The sequence below is a fragment of the Zingiber officinale genome, chromosome 2B (assembly GCF_018446385.1).
Source record: "Zingiber officinale cultivar Zhangliang chromosome 2B, Zo_v1.1, whole genome shotgun sequence".
NCBI classification, from domain to species: domain Eukaryota; kingdom Viridiplantae; phylum Streptophyta; class Magnoliopsida; order Zingiberales; family Zingiberaceae; genus Zingiber; species Zingiber officinale.
This window is the reverse complement of record NC_055989.1, coordinates 2,099,669-2,118,370: the sequence shown is the minus strand read 5'-3', so window position 1 is coordinate 2,118,370 and position 18,702 is coordinate 2,099,669. Positions and strand designations below refer to the sequence as shown.

The window sequence follows — 18,702 nt, the reverse complement described above, 5'->3', positions numbered from 1 at the left end:
CGATGGAGTTGGGAAACAGATGGTCTCTTCGAGGAGAAACAGCCTTGGTCACTGGTGGATCCAAAGGGATAGGGTAGATATTTTGCGTTTATCTTCTTTTTATAGTTTGTTGTTGTTGTTGCTGCTGCTGTTGTTGTTATTGTTGTAGGTGTGCTATTGTGGAAGAACTAGCAAATTTGGAGCAGCAGTTCATACGTGCGCCAGGAATGAAACAGAGCTGAAACAGAGTTTGCAGAAATGGAGAGACCTGAAGCTTCAGGTGACTGGTTCGGTCTGTGACGTCTCCTCCTCGGAGGAGAGGGAGAAGCTGATAGAGGAAGTCAGCACCATCTTCAACGGCAAACTCAATATCCTGGTGATGATTTGACATTTGTAAAATTGTTAAATATTTTTTAATTCTCTAATTGTTAACTGACTGTCTGTGAAGGTTAATAATGTAGGGTTTGGTTATATTAAACCAGTTTTAGAGGTGACTCGAGAGGAATACAAGCACATGATGAACACCAACTGGGAAGCCGGTTTCCATTTGAGTCAACTCGCTCATCCCCTTCTTAAGGCATCTGGACGGAGCAATATCGTCTTCGTTTCGTCGATTGCTAGTATCGAAGGAACCTCTTTTATGTCCGTCTATGGAGCAACTAAGGGTATCCTAATTATTCTCCGAAAATATAATAACAAACTATGTTAATATCTAAATGCAACATGAAATTTGGTTTATCTTTAGGAGCCATGAACCAACTCACTAGAGGCCTCGCTTGCGAATGGGCTAAGGACAATATTCGTACCAATTGTGTTGCGCCTGGTTTCATCAAGACACCTATGGTTAAATCGGTATATAATTGCTTAACTTTGTCTAACTTAATCGTTCCTTTTCATTTAAATATCATAAAAATTTAAATTGTATAAGAGTTTTATGTCTAATAGTGCATGGAGAATGAAGAACTGGTAGCACAGTGGTGTCATCATACGCCGCTTGGGCGTGTGGGGGAGCCTGAGGAAGTGGCAGCTTCGGTGGCTTTTCTTTGCCTTCCTTCTTCCTCTTTCATCACCGGTCAAGTGATTACGGTCGATGGAGGTAAAACAATATGCGGTGACTATTAAATCTCTAGCATATATCTATATGAATTGTGTAGGCTTTAATAAATCTTTGTCGATGCAATACAAATGGTATCTTTATTATACTTGTATGAATCGAACACTTTAATAAACACATGGACATGTTCAAATGACTCAAGAAAAAAGTCCCAGACTTTGCATCGTTGATATTTTGTGTTTTGGCCCAGTCTTTCGTCTGAGAAAAGGAACGAAATTACATTCCTAAAGGAATCTAAACAGAGTACAAGATGTTTCTTGCAACAAATGCAGACCACTAAAACCATGTCGCGGAAACGATCATTATCTATTTCAGAGAGCCATTTGAGAACGCCGGACTTCATTACGCCGAAATGGTTGTTAATGGAGACATCAAAAGAAATATCTAATAGAGATAAAAGAGAAATTATCTAGATTAACCGGGTCAAATTACCAAATCAACTCAAATTAAGCATTAGGATTATTCTAATAATTCTGTTATAATTATTAGAATAATTCTCAGAATAATTTTTAGAATTATTCTATTATTTGTTAATTGGTTAATTGACCGAGTACTTGTTTAAACCCTATATATTACATTGTCCTTAGGGCAAATATAAATGAACAATAGATTTTATTGCTCTCATGTTATTTCTCGTTCTCTCCCTCTTCTTCTTCTAACATGGTATCAGAGCCCTATCTTTTTCCCTCCTCTCAAACAGAGATCTAAAACCAACTTTTCTTTTTCTCCTTAACCTTTGTTTTCTCTCTCCACGAAAGCATACCACGTATTCTGCTGCCGCCGATTTGGTCCTTCTTTATTATCCTTCTTTGTTTTTCTACTGCCGCCGATTTTGGTTTTCAACATCAATCCATTAGAGAAGCTGCTGCCGCTTTTATTCTTCAACAACAATCCAACGTGCTGTTCACGCCAAGAACCATGTCGCCGAACGCCGCGGATCCCAGCAAGCCAGCAACAGCCACATCCCAGAGCTGATGTGATTTCGCTCCTCCTCAAGCTGTTGATCTCTGGAGTTTCTGCCAATCTCTGGAGTGTCCATCATCCACCATCCTAGAAGAGAAGCTCCGGCTATCTATTTGCTACTTGTCCTGGTTTTCTGCCACAAGAAGCTCCTGTTGTTCACATTGGTCACAACGCATATTTGTTCTCTTCTTCACCACAGATAAGTTTGCATTACACAGCTCATTCCTTTTATAATGTCAGAACTTTCTTCTCCATCTTCCACCACAGAAACAAATTTTGCGACACAATTCTCTTCCTTACCCCTAAATGTCATGTCTTATTTACCCATCAAACTCAACAATGATAATTATATGCTTTGGAAGATGCAATTTATTTCGCTACTTCGTGTTCATGATTTACTCGGAATTATTGATGGCACTTCTCTTAAACCGCAAGAAGATGATTCTGGCTATACTATATGGAATAAGAAGGATCAACTAATTATGACATGGCTGATTTCAACAATTAGTGAGCCTATACTTCCTGCGATTGTAGGGCTTGTTAGCTCTCGTCAAATATGGGAAACTCTTGCTCGAACCTTTGCTTCACAGTCTCAAGCACGTGTTCTTCAACTTCGCATGCAGTTACAATCGGTGCACCAAGGAGACAAATCCATCAATGAATATATGCAATCAATCAGAACCATTGTCAATAATTTAGCTGCGATTGGCAATTCAATTTCAGATCCAGATTTATTAATACATGTTCTTGCAGGATTGGGACCTCAATATGATAGCTTTATTCCTAGCATAACTACTCGCATCGATCAAGTGTCACTTGATACCCTTTATGGCTTGCTCTCTTCACATGAGATACTTCTACAATTACAATCTCAAAGGGTTTCATATTATATTGCTCTTACGGCATCCAAGACTGATAGTACTATCCACCAAGGAAATCAAGGAGGTCGAGGACAAGGACAAGGACAAGGTCGAGGACGAGGTCGAGGACAAGGACAAGGACGAGGACGTTGTCAGATTTGTTTCAAGAATGGTCACTTTGCTTATCAATGTTATAAGAGATATGATCCAAATTTTACTGGAGGTTTTGCATCCACATCTCAAGCATCAACCTCAACTTCATCATATCACCCAGGGGCATTTTCTCTTGCAAGCAACTCTTATGTACCTACGACAAATTCTTCAGTCTCAGGATGACATCCAGATTCTGGAGCAACTCATCACGTTACATCAGATTATGACATTCTTACAGAGGCCTCCTCCTATCATGGTCCTGATACTGTACAAGTAGGCAACGGTTCAGGTTTGCAAATTGCTCACCTTGGAAACACATTTTTTCATTCATCTGGTCGACTCTTTTCTATGCGCAATACACTTCATGTTCCTTCCATCACTAAAAATTTACTTTCAGTCCGTCAATTTGCTCTTGATAATAATGTGTTTTTTGAATTTCACCCTCACTATTATCTTGTGAAGGATCTCACAACCAAAACCACCCTGCTCAGAGGAGAAATTAGAGATGGTCTTTACTATCTTCAACCTACATCCGCCAAAGCTCTAGTTGGAGAACGCACAAATAAAACCTCCTGGCATGCACGACTTGGTCATCCATCTCTACGTCTTGTTCAAGGAATCATCAATCGATTTGGCCTACCGACATCTTTATCATCCTCATCTCATTCTTGTGAAGCATGTTTGAAAGCAAAAAGTCATAAATTGCCCTTTGTTTCTTCTTCTCATATGTCTAGTTTTCCTTTGGAACTTATTCACTCTGATGTTTGGGGCCCTGCTCCTATTTTGTCAAATCAAGGTTTCCTTTATTATGTGATTTTTATTGATGACTTTAGCAAGTTTACTTGGATATTTTTCATGAAACGGAAATCTGATCTTTTTGATATCTTTTGTCAATTCCAAAGACACGTAGAACGTTTCTTTGACCGAAAAATACTTTCTCTACACTCTGATTGGGGTGGAGAATATCAAGCGCTTCATCGTTATCTGGGCTCTTTGGGCATTCTTCATCGAGTCTCATGTCCTCACACTCCCGAACAAAATGGCTCTGCAGAAAGGAAACATCGTCATATAATCGAAACTGCCTTAGCTCTTCTCAATCATGCATCAGTTCCACTCAAATTTTGGGATGATGCGGTTCAAACTGCTGTTTATCTTATTAATTGTCTACCTACTCCATTGCTTCACCATAAATGCCCTATGGAAAAACTCCATAATCAGTCTCCTGACTATACCTTCTTACGTATCTTCGGTTGAGCATGTTATCCATGGCTACGACCTTACTCCAAACATAAACTTGATCCTCGTTCTCAACAGTGTGTTTTCCTTGGTTATAGTAATTTGCATCATGGGTACCGTTGTCTACATATACCGACAGGGCGTATATATATATCTCGGCATGTTATTTTTGATGAATCTCTGTTTCCTTTTGCAACCCCAACAACAACTCCATCCTCAAGCAGTGGTACCTTCTTACCACCACCTAATATCCCGTCTGAATTACCACAGGTTGCTCGTCCAATTAAACACACTGGAAATGTGAGAAGAGATGGCATCCTGGGTTCTGCTCCAGAATTCTCTACAAATTCTCCTAGATCACCAGAATTGACCCAAGTGGCTACTCCATTGAGACCAGGGCATACTGATAAGAGGAATAATGCTGTGGAACCTATTCCGTGTCCAATCTCGGAAGCCTCGCCAGTTATGGATAATATACTCTCTAGCTCTGGATCGTCAAGTAATACAAGTTCATCATCGGAATCACCATGTCAAACTACTTCCTCTTCCTCGTCAACAAGTGATTCGTATGATGGTCGTCCTCGACGCGTGCTTCCCTTAAGTGACATATATGCACGATGCCCTCAAATAACAACTCGACATCCTCTTCCTCGAGCTTTATTGGTTTCTTCAAAGTCTATTGAACCGACTTGTTTTACACAGGCAAACAAGGATCCAAATTGGCGTAATGCAATGGCTATAGAATTTGATGCACTTCTTCGCAATGGAACATGGAACCTAGTTCCGCGTACTCCCTCCATGAATGTGGTGGGCTCTAAATGGGTATTTCGTCTTAAGCATCGAGCTGATGGTTCTCTTGAACGACACAAAGCTCGACTCGTAGCCAAAGGATTTAGTCAACAACCAGGTATTGACTTCAATGACACTTTTAGCCCAGTCATCAAAATTACATCTGTCAGACTATTGTTATCAATAGCTGTTAGTTCTAATTGGCCCGTACGACAATTAGACATTTCAAATGCGTTTCTCCATGGTCATCTTGAGGAAACTGTCTTTATGGAGCAACCACCTGGGTTTATTCATCCACAATTGCCATCTCATGTTTGTCAACTTAAGAAATCATTATACGGTCTTCGACAAGCTCCTCGTGCATGGTTTCATCGATTATCTAATTGGTTACAAACTCAAGGATTTACTGGATCGAAGACTGACTCGTCTTTATTTTACAAAAATAATGATGGATTTATGATATTTTTTCTTATTATGTGGATGACATTCTGATAACCGGTAATAATCACAAGGGTATCACAACTTTATTGAGTCTACTCAATCAAGAATTTCCTACTCGAGATTTAGGCTTTGCTCGTTTTTTTCTTGGCATTGAGCTTATTCCACATGAGGATGGCTATCTTCTCTCTCAGAGCAAATACATTACTGGACTTCTTCAAAGAGCTAAAATGGATGGGGCACGTCCGGTCTCTACACCAATTACTGTAAACAACTCTCTATCTTCATCTTCTCATGCTCTGTCTGATCCACAAATTTATCGAAGCATTGTTGGAGCCTTACAATATATCACTATCACACGCCCTGATATTACTTTTGCAATAAATCGTGCTTGTCAATTCATGCATGCTCCAACTGAACAAAATTGGGATAATGTAAAAAGAATACTTCGTTATCTCAAAGGTACTATTCTACATGGTCTTCTTCTACATCGCCAATCGTCTCGAGATTTACATGCTTATAGTGATGCGGATTGGGCTAGTTCTCCTGAAGATAGACGCTCTACTAGTGGATATGCGATATTTCTTGGACGAAATCTTATCTCATGGAATTCGAAAAAGCAACCTACGGTATCTCGTTCAAGCACTGAGGCAGAATATAAAGCTATAGCAAATACAACGTCTGAGATTATTTGGCTTCAATCACTTCTCTCTGAACTTCATCTTGCATCAAATATTCCACCAAAAATTTGGTGTGATAATATTGGAGCAACATATCTCTCAGCAAATCCGGTCTTCCATGCTCGTACAAAACATGTAGAAATTGACTTTCATTTTGTTCGTGAGCGTGTGGCTACTCAACAATTATCTGTCTCTTATATCTCTGCTGAAGATCAAATTGCTGATATATTTACTAAGCCATTATCCAGACACCGTTTCAACAAGTTAGCAAGCAAACTCAACGTTAAAGATCTCCCGTTAAGTTTGTCGGGGGGTAATAGAGATAAAAGAGAAATTATCTAGATTAACCGGGTCAAATTACCAAATCAACTCAAATTAAGCATTAGGATTATTCTAATAATTTTGTTATAATTATTAGAATAATTCTCAGAATAATTTTTAGAATTATTCTATTATTTGTTAATTGGTTAATTGACCGAATACTTGTTTAAACCCTATATATTGTATTGTCCTTAGGGCAAATATCAATGAACAATAGATTTTATTGCTCTCATGTTATTTCTCGTTCTCTCCCTCTTCTTCTTCTAACAATATCATGGTGCCCTAATGTATTTACGAAGAGGGACTTTTGCATTTGGAATGGACTGGGTATTCCGAGTAAGACTTGAGATCATAGTTTACAAAACCGTGATCCGGATCGTATGATCGTACGATCCTATGATCCGGAAATCCAAAATCGATCCAGGATTGTGCAGAATCGCTTTTTGCAGTAGGATTGCAGTAGGATCGGAACAGAATCGGTAGGATCGGAGCAGAATCGGAGCAAAATCGGAGCTAGATCGGTGAAAGTTTTGAGAGGTCATAACTTTTGATTGGGATTAAACCACGGGGCCTATAATATATCAAATCAAAGCTCGTTCAGATATCTTTAATAAATTTCAAAGTTTATCCTTAACCATGTTATTTTAAACCTAAAAAATATCATTTAAATCATTTTCGGATGTCTAGAAGATTTTATCTTTTTTTTATTATCTTTTTTTCATCTTATTAGGGTTTTAAATTAGTTAAATATATGTTTAATTATTTTTGAGTTAATTTTTTATTAATAATATTCTGTCATTTCTTTTCTCCAAAATAATGAATTTTTGTATGTCTATTGTCTAATATTGTGTGGCATCAACCAGTCTTTAGAAGATTATTTCCGACGTTCATATTTGAATCAAAGGATTCAATAGCTTCTGTTATATATGTTGTTGGTCTTTAAATTGAATTATCTTATAAATCAAGAAAATATTTTTGATATTGAATGTGTTATTATTATTATTGTGTTAATAGAATTTTTATATTTTTTTCATTTTATGATATAAAAATATAAATATTATTACTATGCGAGAATGATAGTTGAATTACAAGTTAATTTAAATTTATACATATAGTAATGTAATTTGAGGTGTTGAGTTTAAATGATTATATATATATATATATATATATAATTAGTTATTTATTTATGTGTAAATGAGTTTTTTAGATATTTTTTCTAATTAATAATCATATATGATAATATTTTAATGGTTTTTGATAAGATCATACGATTCTACGATTCGATCCTGATCCTAAATCAATTTTATGTAGGATCACGATTTTACAAATTATGCCTGAGACAGAGTAAAATAGAGATCACTCACATTTACATTTTACTGCCTGTGTTGAAAATTTCAGCACTGTTTTAAAAATTTTGTATTGCCCAATTTTGATTTTGATTTTTAAATTTCGAAAAATCCCAACAATTTTAGAAAGTATACCTATTGTGATGTTTTGTACAAACAAAAGCAAATTTTGAAAAGCACTTTGTGTCCATGAGATTTTATTCATAAGAATTTCATTCGTTCGTATTGTGATGTTTTGTATTGCTGTATAAAAAGATAGGAAGAGTTTTTCTAAAATGGATAAAGACAACAAGGAGTTGGATCTTCCTATAAGCCTTTAGAAAAAACAAGGTACTTGCGCATGGCCATCATTACCATGCTATGTTCCATGAATTGTATTCTGTTCTAAAATTTAAAGGTAATTAAATATTTGATTCACTTTGTAATATTTCTTTTGGCAACAACTTATTTTATTAGATTTTTTTTAGTATTTTGGAACTTTGTTAGATTTTCTAGTGAACTTAAAAAAAAATAAGAGACTCAGATTTAAATGGATAAGTATTGTTGAGTAGTTAATCTTAACCCATATTCAAATGGAGACTTATTCACATATCACAATGATGTGTCATGTAGGTAACTTTGTTCTCACACTGAGACATGACACAAGTTAAAGACGTCTTCTTCGGAACCCTCGGACCATTGCCCTCTTGTTCTCTTATTTTAGTGCACCCTCCTATCACTATGTACGCTTGAAACATGCAAACTCGTACTATGTGTCAATCCCAACACAAAATTAGCTCAAGTCAAGAAGCTCAAGATTAAACCTGATAGAAAAACTAAGACTTTGAACATTGCAAGTATTGTTTAGTGATAATCTTAGCATATCATTTGATGCGGCGATAGGAGGAGGTTCACCTGGCACGGGGTCAACTGTTAAGGTGGAGGTCAAAGTCATGATGGTCAACGTCCAGGTGTCAAAGGGCCGAACAGAGGGTAAATGTAATGGCCGATGGGGACAAGTAGGTCTCGATCGACGGCAGATATGTTCGAGCAGACAATCCTTCCGACTCGGGAGAATATCATAGGCAGATCTCAAGTCATATTATCAAGACGCTAAGGGAGACCGGATAGTTTATCCGAACGGAGGGAGACAGGTTACTATATAGACACCGCGTGGAAGAGCAACTGAAGTGGACAGAGCGAAGGACTCCCTGCCGAGTGGTTACCCGCTCGACCAAGCAACGGGACCTAACTGTGGACATAGCAGAGTCCTAGCCGAGCTAATATATTTTTATCTTGGCTCTTTTTTTAAAAAAAAAAAAATCCAGAGTAATTTTATGAACCATCTATTTTGTTTACTTGAATTTGGTTAATGGGTATTTTATCTGGTTTAGTAGGAATTTTCCAACGAATCTATAATATCAAAATAAAGAAAGTACTTAATCATTTTTTAGTAATTTAAAAAAAAATGATAATATCAATTAGCCTCATTAACTATCTCTGGGGTGACCGGTCTGGTCCCACGGAAGTTTTCCACTGGTCATCAGGGTAAATCGGGAAGCGCACGCGACGACCAGCCCAGAAGCCCAGCATCTTTTAGTAATTCAAGCACTAAGGTTAGCTGGTACATTTAAAATATCTCTTTGCAAAGTTATTAGTACTTGGTTTTACTAATAATTATTTATGTATTTTTACACTTTATAAATCTCAAGTACTCTGTAGTTGAAATTGATGAAGTACGGTTCAAGTGGGCTGAATGCATGCTAGATTACATTTGAATAGGAAGGTATTCGATTTTTGAAAACTTTAGAGGATGCATGTATTTTCATGGAATGTAATATGTGGATATTGACTTAATGTGTATCTCTACAATATCTATTAGCTTTTTATATTACAAGAAGAATATTTATGTATTGGTTACATCGGTGGATATTAACTTGGTGTGTTTAAATACATCAGTGCATTTTTATTTGTGATTTGCTTGGTGACTTTATAATATTAACTTAATTTTATACTATTGGGAATCATATCAATTTCATACTCTTGCTCAATCACAATTTACAAACAGTAGAAAAAAAAAGTGTTATTACAGTAGTTTTAACTTCAATGACATCGATTTTAAAATATTGTCGCTAAGTGATATTACATCAATTAATAACTGATACGGAAACCGATGTTAAATGATACTACACCGATTAATAACTGATACGGAAACTGATGTTAAGTGATACTACACCGGTTACAAATCGGTATCTAAAATATCAGACTTTTTACAGTGTCTTCATAGACACCAGTCGATTTTGTCATAGACACCGACGAAAAATCGTTGTCTATGAACATTTTTCTTATAGTGCATTACCCGCAGCCATTCTCTTCTCCACCTTTGCCAAAACATCCATGCCACCAACCACTCCAACCCTTCGCCTGTCGGTCAAAAAACGAAGGACTAACTATCAAATATGTTCGGGATCCGGTGTCAGCAGTAGATTATGACGAGGTCTTTGGCCTAGGGACGGTGGCATATCACAATTGTGCCTAGGAACAGCGGTAGAACAGGACAAGGTCTTTTGCCTGGGGATGGCGGCAGATCACGACAAGGTCACAATCTTACCTGGTGACGGTGAAACGCGACGGAGCAAAATCCGTCGACAATCTCTCCGGTGTCAAACAGGGGCTTTGAGGCATGTATAAATTCTTTGATGAATTTCAGCAATTTTGACAACAAAATCGAGTCACTGCAAAATCGCGTCACAGAGAGATCTTTATGCACTTTACAATAGAGATGTTCATAGTTATATGCAATCAAATGATTTTTTTTTTTTTTGAGCTACATAATTCTTCGAAGTGTACATTATCATTTTAACACGCATTGTGAATGCAAACTCGAATAAGCATTTAAAAACTGCTCTGATACTATTGTTATTTGAAATGCATGATTCACAAAACTGGGTGTTCGTAAATCCTTTCCAGTTTGATCTTCTTCCTTGTTGTCGAGAGGACAATTACGATACAAATCGAAAAGTCCTCCCCGAACCAAATTCTTCATCTGTAAATGGACAAACCAAACTTGATTTATTCCTCACTGCACACCACCTCTTAGATTGCCTTGGACGCCTTTCATACAAAAGGCAAGCGACGATAACATCTCTAACTAAAGAGAAGGATGTAAAAAAAAACATAAGGGACGACCTTTAATCTTCTTATCTCCAACACCACAGACAGTAAAGAAGTCTGTTTTTTTTTTTTTTACTTGGGCTCCACATTGATCCCGTAACTAAAATCAAGCTGTAAATTAATTCTGTAATTTTCCAACTTCATCTATTTTAAATACTGTGCAGCAAATGGACAAAATAAATTAGTCCGGAGCAATCGTGTAGCGGCAGATGTCTTCTTAATTTTTCAAACATCTACGATAAACTTTCAATTTTAACCCTTAAAAAAATAAAATTGCAAAAAAATAACCCTTTTAGGAAAAAGATATGGCCCACCCAAAATAAGGAAAATGATTTTTCTCAATCCCATCGAATGCAAGCACCCGTCACTCACTCACCCTTCAATCCATCAGTTTGGATCCTCTCTCATTAAATTTCTCCCTCTTATCAATCAGACGGATTAGATTACATCTCAAAAATATCTTGCACATTATGAGGATACTGCATACATCTTAAGAATGTCATGATACCTTAAAATATAATCTGATCCGTCTGATCGACAGGAGACACAGGGATAAAAAAATTTGAGGACAGAAGATTTGAACTGTTCATCCATGACACCAAAGTAAAATATGAACTTTATTTTTGGTGGTAGGAAGAAAAAACATACATTTCAAAATAAATATTTTTTTATTAATTACTTTTCTTTTCATTATCAGTAATTATGAATAATAATTTTGGACCATAATTATGAATGGAAAAAAGTGAGTAACAATTATTAACAGTATAGTATTTTTTTTTGTTTTCTTCCTTTCAATGAACTTCGCGGTAGAGAAAAATATATTTACAACCCCGACGTTTCTATTGGTGTGTGAAGGGCTGACCCTCTAACTTTAGATAGTCTGCACAGATTTTACATAAAAATTCTCAGATAGTTCACCCTAGGGGTACTTAGATAATGATTGAGGAAAGAAAATAAATAAAATGGAAGAAACATGACATTCTATTTAAGCTTTCATAGTAACGATATTTACAAACGTACACATAGATAATATAATCATAGAAATTACCAACAAACCAAATAAGAACAAGACTAACATAAATATTCATAGACTGAGACTAGTTACATGAATGAAAGAAAAGACTCATACTTGCAAACTGGACTAATAACCTAGTGGTTTGCTTGACGCTTGCTTGCTTGAGAGAGGAGGATGTTCCTTAGTGGAGAAGGGACAGATTTTTCCCCATAAGTGCATGTCGTGGCTTGGTTATGTTGGATTGAGATGCACATGAGAGGGGGTGAATCACATGACTTTGAAAAACTTTTTACTTTTTGAACTAAATACGCAGCGGAAAGAAAATGCAAAAGCAAAAGCAAGTAAAAGACACGATTCAATTTTATTTGATTGGGAGCCTTCAGTGACTCCTACTCCAAGACTCAGGTCTCACGAACCTATCGACGAATAATCCTCTAAAACACCTCTTCCCGGAAGAAGGGATCAAGTACAAGAAAAATTGAAAGAGTGTAGCAAGCTACACTTTCCGTTTGCAGAAATTAAATACAGAACATAACACTTCATTACCCAACACTCTTAGCAGATGATCAACTCAGGCTCAGTGTTGGGTGGCTCCTGAGTAGTAGTCAAACACAGCAACATCATAGTGGAGCACCAGTAGGAAGCTGGAGTAATCTGAAAGCCAATCGGACATGTAGAAGCTCATAGAGAAAGTGTGTATGAATGCTTGGTTGAGACACCCATTTATAGGGTGTGAAAGGCTCCGTCCATAGCCTTGAAGGTGCCTTCCATAGGCCAAATACTATCCCAAATTCGCTACTTCTTATCTGCAATGATGTCTGAAATTTATCCATTGGAAGGCGCATTCCATAGCACCGAAGGCGCCTTCCAAAGCTTAAAGGCGCCTAAGGTACTATTCACCAAAGGCATTTTTACTCCTTTTTCCCTACAAGTTAGGTTATTCCAACATGATAATATCTAACCTACAAAATAACGTTAGCACAATAATAATATGATTAATTTATGACTTAGACTCTGTCCTCTAAATCAGGATCTAGCCAAGGTCTCAATTTAAGTTTCCGAAATTAACCTAAATTAGACATGTAAGTACCCCATGGTAGTATTGATGTGGTTAACTAAGTTAAGTTAGGTCATGTGTATTTGATCCTTGTGTCTAAGTGTGCAGGAGATTAAGAACACAAGAAGTCGAGCAGAAGATATAGCTAGCAAGAAGGATGACACGGAAAAGGAGTCGACGAGCTCGGTGCATCCGAGGGTGAGATACTACAAAAGAGTACACCGATCGACGAGAAAGACATGCACGATGTTCGAGGGATGAGAAGCTGGGGAGGAAGCATGCTTGAGGAGAAGGTCAGAGTTGGGTTCGGGTGAACTCAACTCCGGTTAGTCGGAGAATCACCCAGGTGAAGATATCAGCTACTAAGAAGTTGATCTACCTCTTGGAAGGCGTCTTCTAACTATAGAAGGCGTCTTCCAGTAGTCGTTAGCCGCAGATAGAGTTTTATCCTCAACGGATAAAACTTATCTAATGGAAGGCACCTTGGACCATCTTAAAGGTGCTTCAAGCTGCAGATAGAGTTTCCAGGGCTATAAAAAACCCCTAGAGATAGAAAATATTCAACAACTTCTGTATTCATTTCCTAGCATTTTTCTGAACGTCCAACGAGTGTAAGAGGCTTCTCCGCCTTCAAAGAAAGAGTTTTTTAGTGCTTTCTTTTGCCTTGGATTTACAGCCCACTTAGGTTGTAACCAAGTAATTTTTTATCCTCTTTTATTTTTAGTTGTTCAATTGCTTTATGATAATTTTAATACTAATATGAGTTAAAAGATCAGGAAATGTTTAGATTTTATTTTACAGGCAATTCACCCCCCCCCCCTCTTGTTGGCCCCACTGCTCCAAAAGTGGTATCAAAGTTGAACTGTTTTAGAAGGACTAACTGTCGACTGAAGTACAAAGACGATGGTCGAACCCAACATCTACCCGCCTAAGTTCAAGAGGGAGTTCACAATATAGAAGAAATGCATGAGGTATTTTTTTAAAACTAATTTTGAATTACTTTAATAATAAAATATGATTTTGTAGCTCCCAAAGACCAACACAAAGATGAAAAGGAGGAATACCAGTGGACCAAAAAAGAACAAAGCGACTTCATAGCAAACGGATGAGCCGAGTTCCATTTACTAAGCATACTTCCCCTCTAGGAAGTCAGTCAAATTGGAACCTACGAATCAACAAAAGATCTTTGGGAGAATTTTCTAGAGCTACACGAAGGAACGTCTAAAGCAAAGCTCGCAAGATAAGACCTGCTCCGAAACCAAATCAGCAACCTCCAAATGGAAGAAGGTGAATCGGTTGCTCATCTACACGGAAGAATCAAGGAGTTAGTCACCGAATTAACAAATCTCAGAGATACGGTAACTAATCGGGACGTGTAAAGGTATTCTCTAAATGCTTTCCCAAGAACATCGGAATGGACATCTAAAGTAGACTTCTACTATATCTCCAAAGACCTCAAGGTAAGTATATTAGAAAACTTTTTTTCTACTTTCAAATTGCATGAATCTTAGTGTGCAGGTCAAAGAAAGGGACCAAGTCAGAACCTAGCATTGCAAGCCCAGAAGAGCGAACAAGATTCAAACTCATTGATAGATAAAGACGAAGTGGCCTTCATGGTAAGAAAATTCTTCAAGTTTTTTAAATCTAATAAGTTTAAAAAGTTGTCAGCAAGAAGTTTGTTCGAGGAAAACGGAAAGTAAGGTGCTATAATTGTTAAGAAGAAGGACACATCAAAGATGACTGCTCGAAACTGAAGAAGAAGGAGAAAAACAAAGGGTCAAGCAAACCAAAGTACAAAATTCTGAAGGGAACATGAGGCGAGTCATCATTGGAGTTCGAACTAAAGGAGTATGTTGGACTAGCACTCATGGCGAGTCACCAAGAAGAAAGTATCGATGAAGGGAAAGCTACATCTGAAGAAAGTAGAAGCGAAGGGTGAACATCTAACTTCAAACGTGATATGGTAAGTGAGGTATGTCTCTTACCCCCTGACAAATTGTATTCTGGAATAACCTTAATGACTAGATCTTTATATAAACAAAAATATAAGAATAATAATTTAAAGAAGGAAAATATGGATATGAAATAAAAATTAGCTAATACATGTCCACTAGACTTATTTGATAAACTCAAAAATGAAAACGATAAATTAAAAGAACAAATAGAATGTTTCAAAAATGACTATGCATATTCAACTCCAAATTTACAAAATTGAAATTTTAAAAATTATAAATGGCTAAATTGGTATATAAGGAACCATAGGTGTCAAATTAGAAAAATTCTAAGAAATTATGTTTCACCAAAATTCCTGATTAATCCAATAGAAAATACTTTATATTGGATTCCCGAATCATGCCTAGTATAATTTAAAGTTAATCTTATGCATGCCTTAAATATTAATGTATTTTATCATCTACATTGTTTTAATAAATTATTTAAATGCTTACTGTTCGTATTTCGAGTTAAAAACTTTTGCTATGTTATCTGATGATCTAATCTACAAGTAAAAATTTAAAAAAAAAAGTTTCTATTGAGGAATTTTTTATAAAATTATTAACGAAAATAATAGTTTGAAATTTAAAATAATTTCATATTTAATTTTTTTAAAAAAATATATTTTTCTACTGTTAAACAATGTATTTTACGCATCCAAGAAAATTAATAGAATATTTAGAGTTGAAAAAATATCTTTTAAAGATTTATTTTTAAAAATTAATTTCTATATTAAAAAAATTTATTTTTTCAAGTACAAAGTATTTCTTCATGTAAATTTTTAGACTATTCTAACATTGTCTAGTTGAGGTTGATAAAACTTTTCAGGATTTTTTAAGTAGTTTTTAATATGATTTTTGTCAACACAGAAGATTAATTAGTAAAAATAGAATATTTTTGAGATTCGACGGAATCTGATTTCCATTACTAATCTTCTTGATTTGGATTATTGTGCAAATTTTCACAGTTGTTGTGTGAAATTAAGTATTAACTCTATGTTAATAGGATTTGGTTATGATGATTATTTTTCAAACATTGCTCTTACTAGCGATCATAATGTAAATAATGAAGTTTGGCATGCTAGATTAGGGCATATAGGATAAGAATGAATGAATATATCAGCTAAAGAGGGTCTGCTCAGCACTCATGCTAAAGTTAACTTGTCTATATGTGAGCATTGTCTTGCCAGAAAATCAACTAGAAAACTATTTGAAAAAGCTGTTAGTGCTAAATCACCATTATAATTAATTCATTAAGATATTTATAATTTAATGAATGTGAAAACTAGACATGAAAATTTTTATTTCATTACATTTATTAATAACTTCACACGTTTAGTCATGTATATTTGATCTATCATAAATCTGAAACATTATATTGCTTCACTTATTATTTGAAAATTAAGAATCAATTGTAACATAAGGTTAAAACCTTATGAACTGACCATGGATGTGAATATTTGTCTGATCAGTTCAAAATAATATGTAATGAGAAAGAGATTATTAGACAGCAAAATAGAGTTGCTGAATCGAACTCTTCTAGATATGGTTAGGTCTATTATGGCTCAAGCTAATTTGTTGAACTTCTATTGGACAAATGTTTTATTAATTGCAACCTATATACTTAACTAAGTGTCTTCTAAATTTGTTACATCTACTTCATATGAACGCTAGATAAGTAGAAAACCATATTTGAGCAATCTAAGATTTAACTTAATAGTAATCTTAACGATTTCTCTTAGGAGTAAAGATCATTCGTGATCGATAAAAATTTGATTTGTCTCTATCAATAAGATGCTACAACACTTCAACATATCAGATTATATTGAACAAACACTTATAGGGAGATGTACTATTCTGAACAAAAGTATGTATCTCAAGACTCCTTAAGAAATAACCGAAATGAAGAAAAAAAATCATATGCCAGTGTCATTGGTAGTTTAATGTACACTATGTTATGTACTCGTCCTGATATAAATTGTGTTGTTGGTTTAGTTGTCATTTCTAATCAAACCTAAGATCAAGACATTGGAAAGCGGTAAAGAAGATATTCAGATATCTTAAAGGAATAGTAAATTATTGTCTGTGCTTTCAAGGATAAAATATGAGACTGAAAGGCTACATAGATACAAATTGAGCGAGAGACCTTGTTGACAGAAAATTCACATCTATTTATACTTTCTTGTTGAATAGTAGTATTATCTCATGGAACAACAAGAAACAAGCTTATATAACGTTGTCAACAATAGAAGCTGAGTATGTGGCTTGTACAACGAATATGCAAGAAGTTGTCTGGTTGAGAAGGTTCCTGAATTATTTGAATATTAATGAGGATAGTGGGAGTCTTGTTACAGTGTCTTGTGACAGTCAAACTTGTATAGCTTAAGGATCCCAAATATCATAGCAAGGGCAAGCATTGTTTACAAGAAAAAGATAATTCTTGAGTATATTCCTACACGTGATATGCTTACATATCCTTTTACTAAGTCATTAACTAAAGAATATTTCAAGAACATATGAAGTCTTTAGGACTTCATAAAACGTAACACATAGTAAATATATGAAAATGTCATGATCTATTCAGTGTATTTGTTGTTATATTTTGGATAAAAATCTCGGTGAGCAAGTTGACAGGTTAAGAATAGTTCATTTACATTAACAACTATCTCTATTTGTTAAGAATAAATAGAAGTAAGATAATTACTTATAAGATAACTTATATAACTATAAATGGAGTTGTCTTGATAATTATGCCAAAATGAGATAATTTATGTAGGATTCAAGTTAATGAACCCACCATTTACTCTTATGCCATTTAAATTTTTATGATATTTAAATGAAAAAGAACAATTAAATTAGACAAAGACAAGAAATTACATATCCACTTAGCCATCAACATTGATGACACTTGGTGCAACACAATTGGTACAAATATTGTCCTTATCCCATTCACAAGCGAGGCATCTAGAAAGTTGATACATGGCTCCTAAAGACGAGCAAGAATCCTTTAGTCCGCTTTTAGCGAATCAGACCCTGGTCCACTGTAATGATAGGAGGGATTCAATGATCCTCACCTACTAAACAGGTGAGGACCATTGAATCCCTCCAATCATTATCTCTGGTCTAGAGACGGACCAAAACAGACGAGAAGAGGATGCCACCTGCCTAAAAACAAACCAAATTCACCTTGCATTTAGCTATTAACATGGATTTAAGATTATTTATTTTGAGAATAATTAAGATATCCTTAGATGATCCATAGATGGATATACAAGAGTATCCTCCGAGACCCACAATTGAGGAAATGAAGATGAAGTGATGAACCACTCAACCTAATTCATACACACATATACAATCTAAAAGGAATACACATATGTGGAAAAAAAAAAGTAATTCGTCACTTTCACTTTAGTATATTGACGAAAACATAAAATTTTATTATGTATATCTGTTTGAAAGTAAAAATAAAGTCATAGAAATTAAAAATTAATTATTTATAAATATGATATTAAAAATCAACTTATTCAAAAGATTAAAATAATAAATGTCTGTGGAGTGATTCCATCTTTAAGTATGATAATTGAATAATAATGCATCCATGTCCATG

The 18,702-nt window shown here is 35.4% G+C and overlaps 1 pseudogene; it reads left to right on the top strand.

Annotated features, from left to right (window-relative positions):
• Positions 1-1,101, top strand: LOC122048073 (annotated as a pseudogene).
• The last annotated feature ends 17,601 nt before the right edge of the window (positions 1,102-18,702 follow it).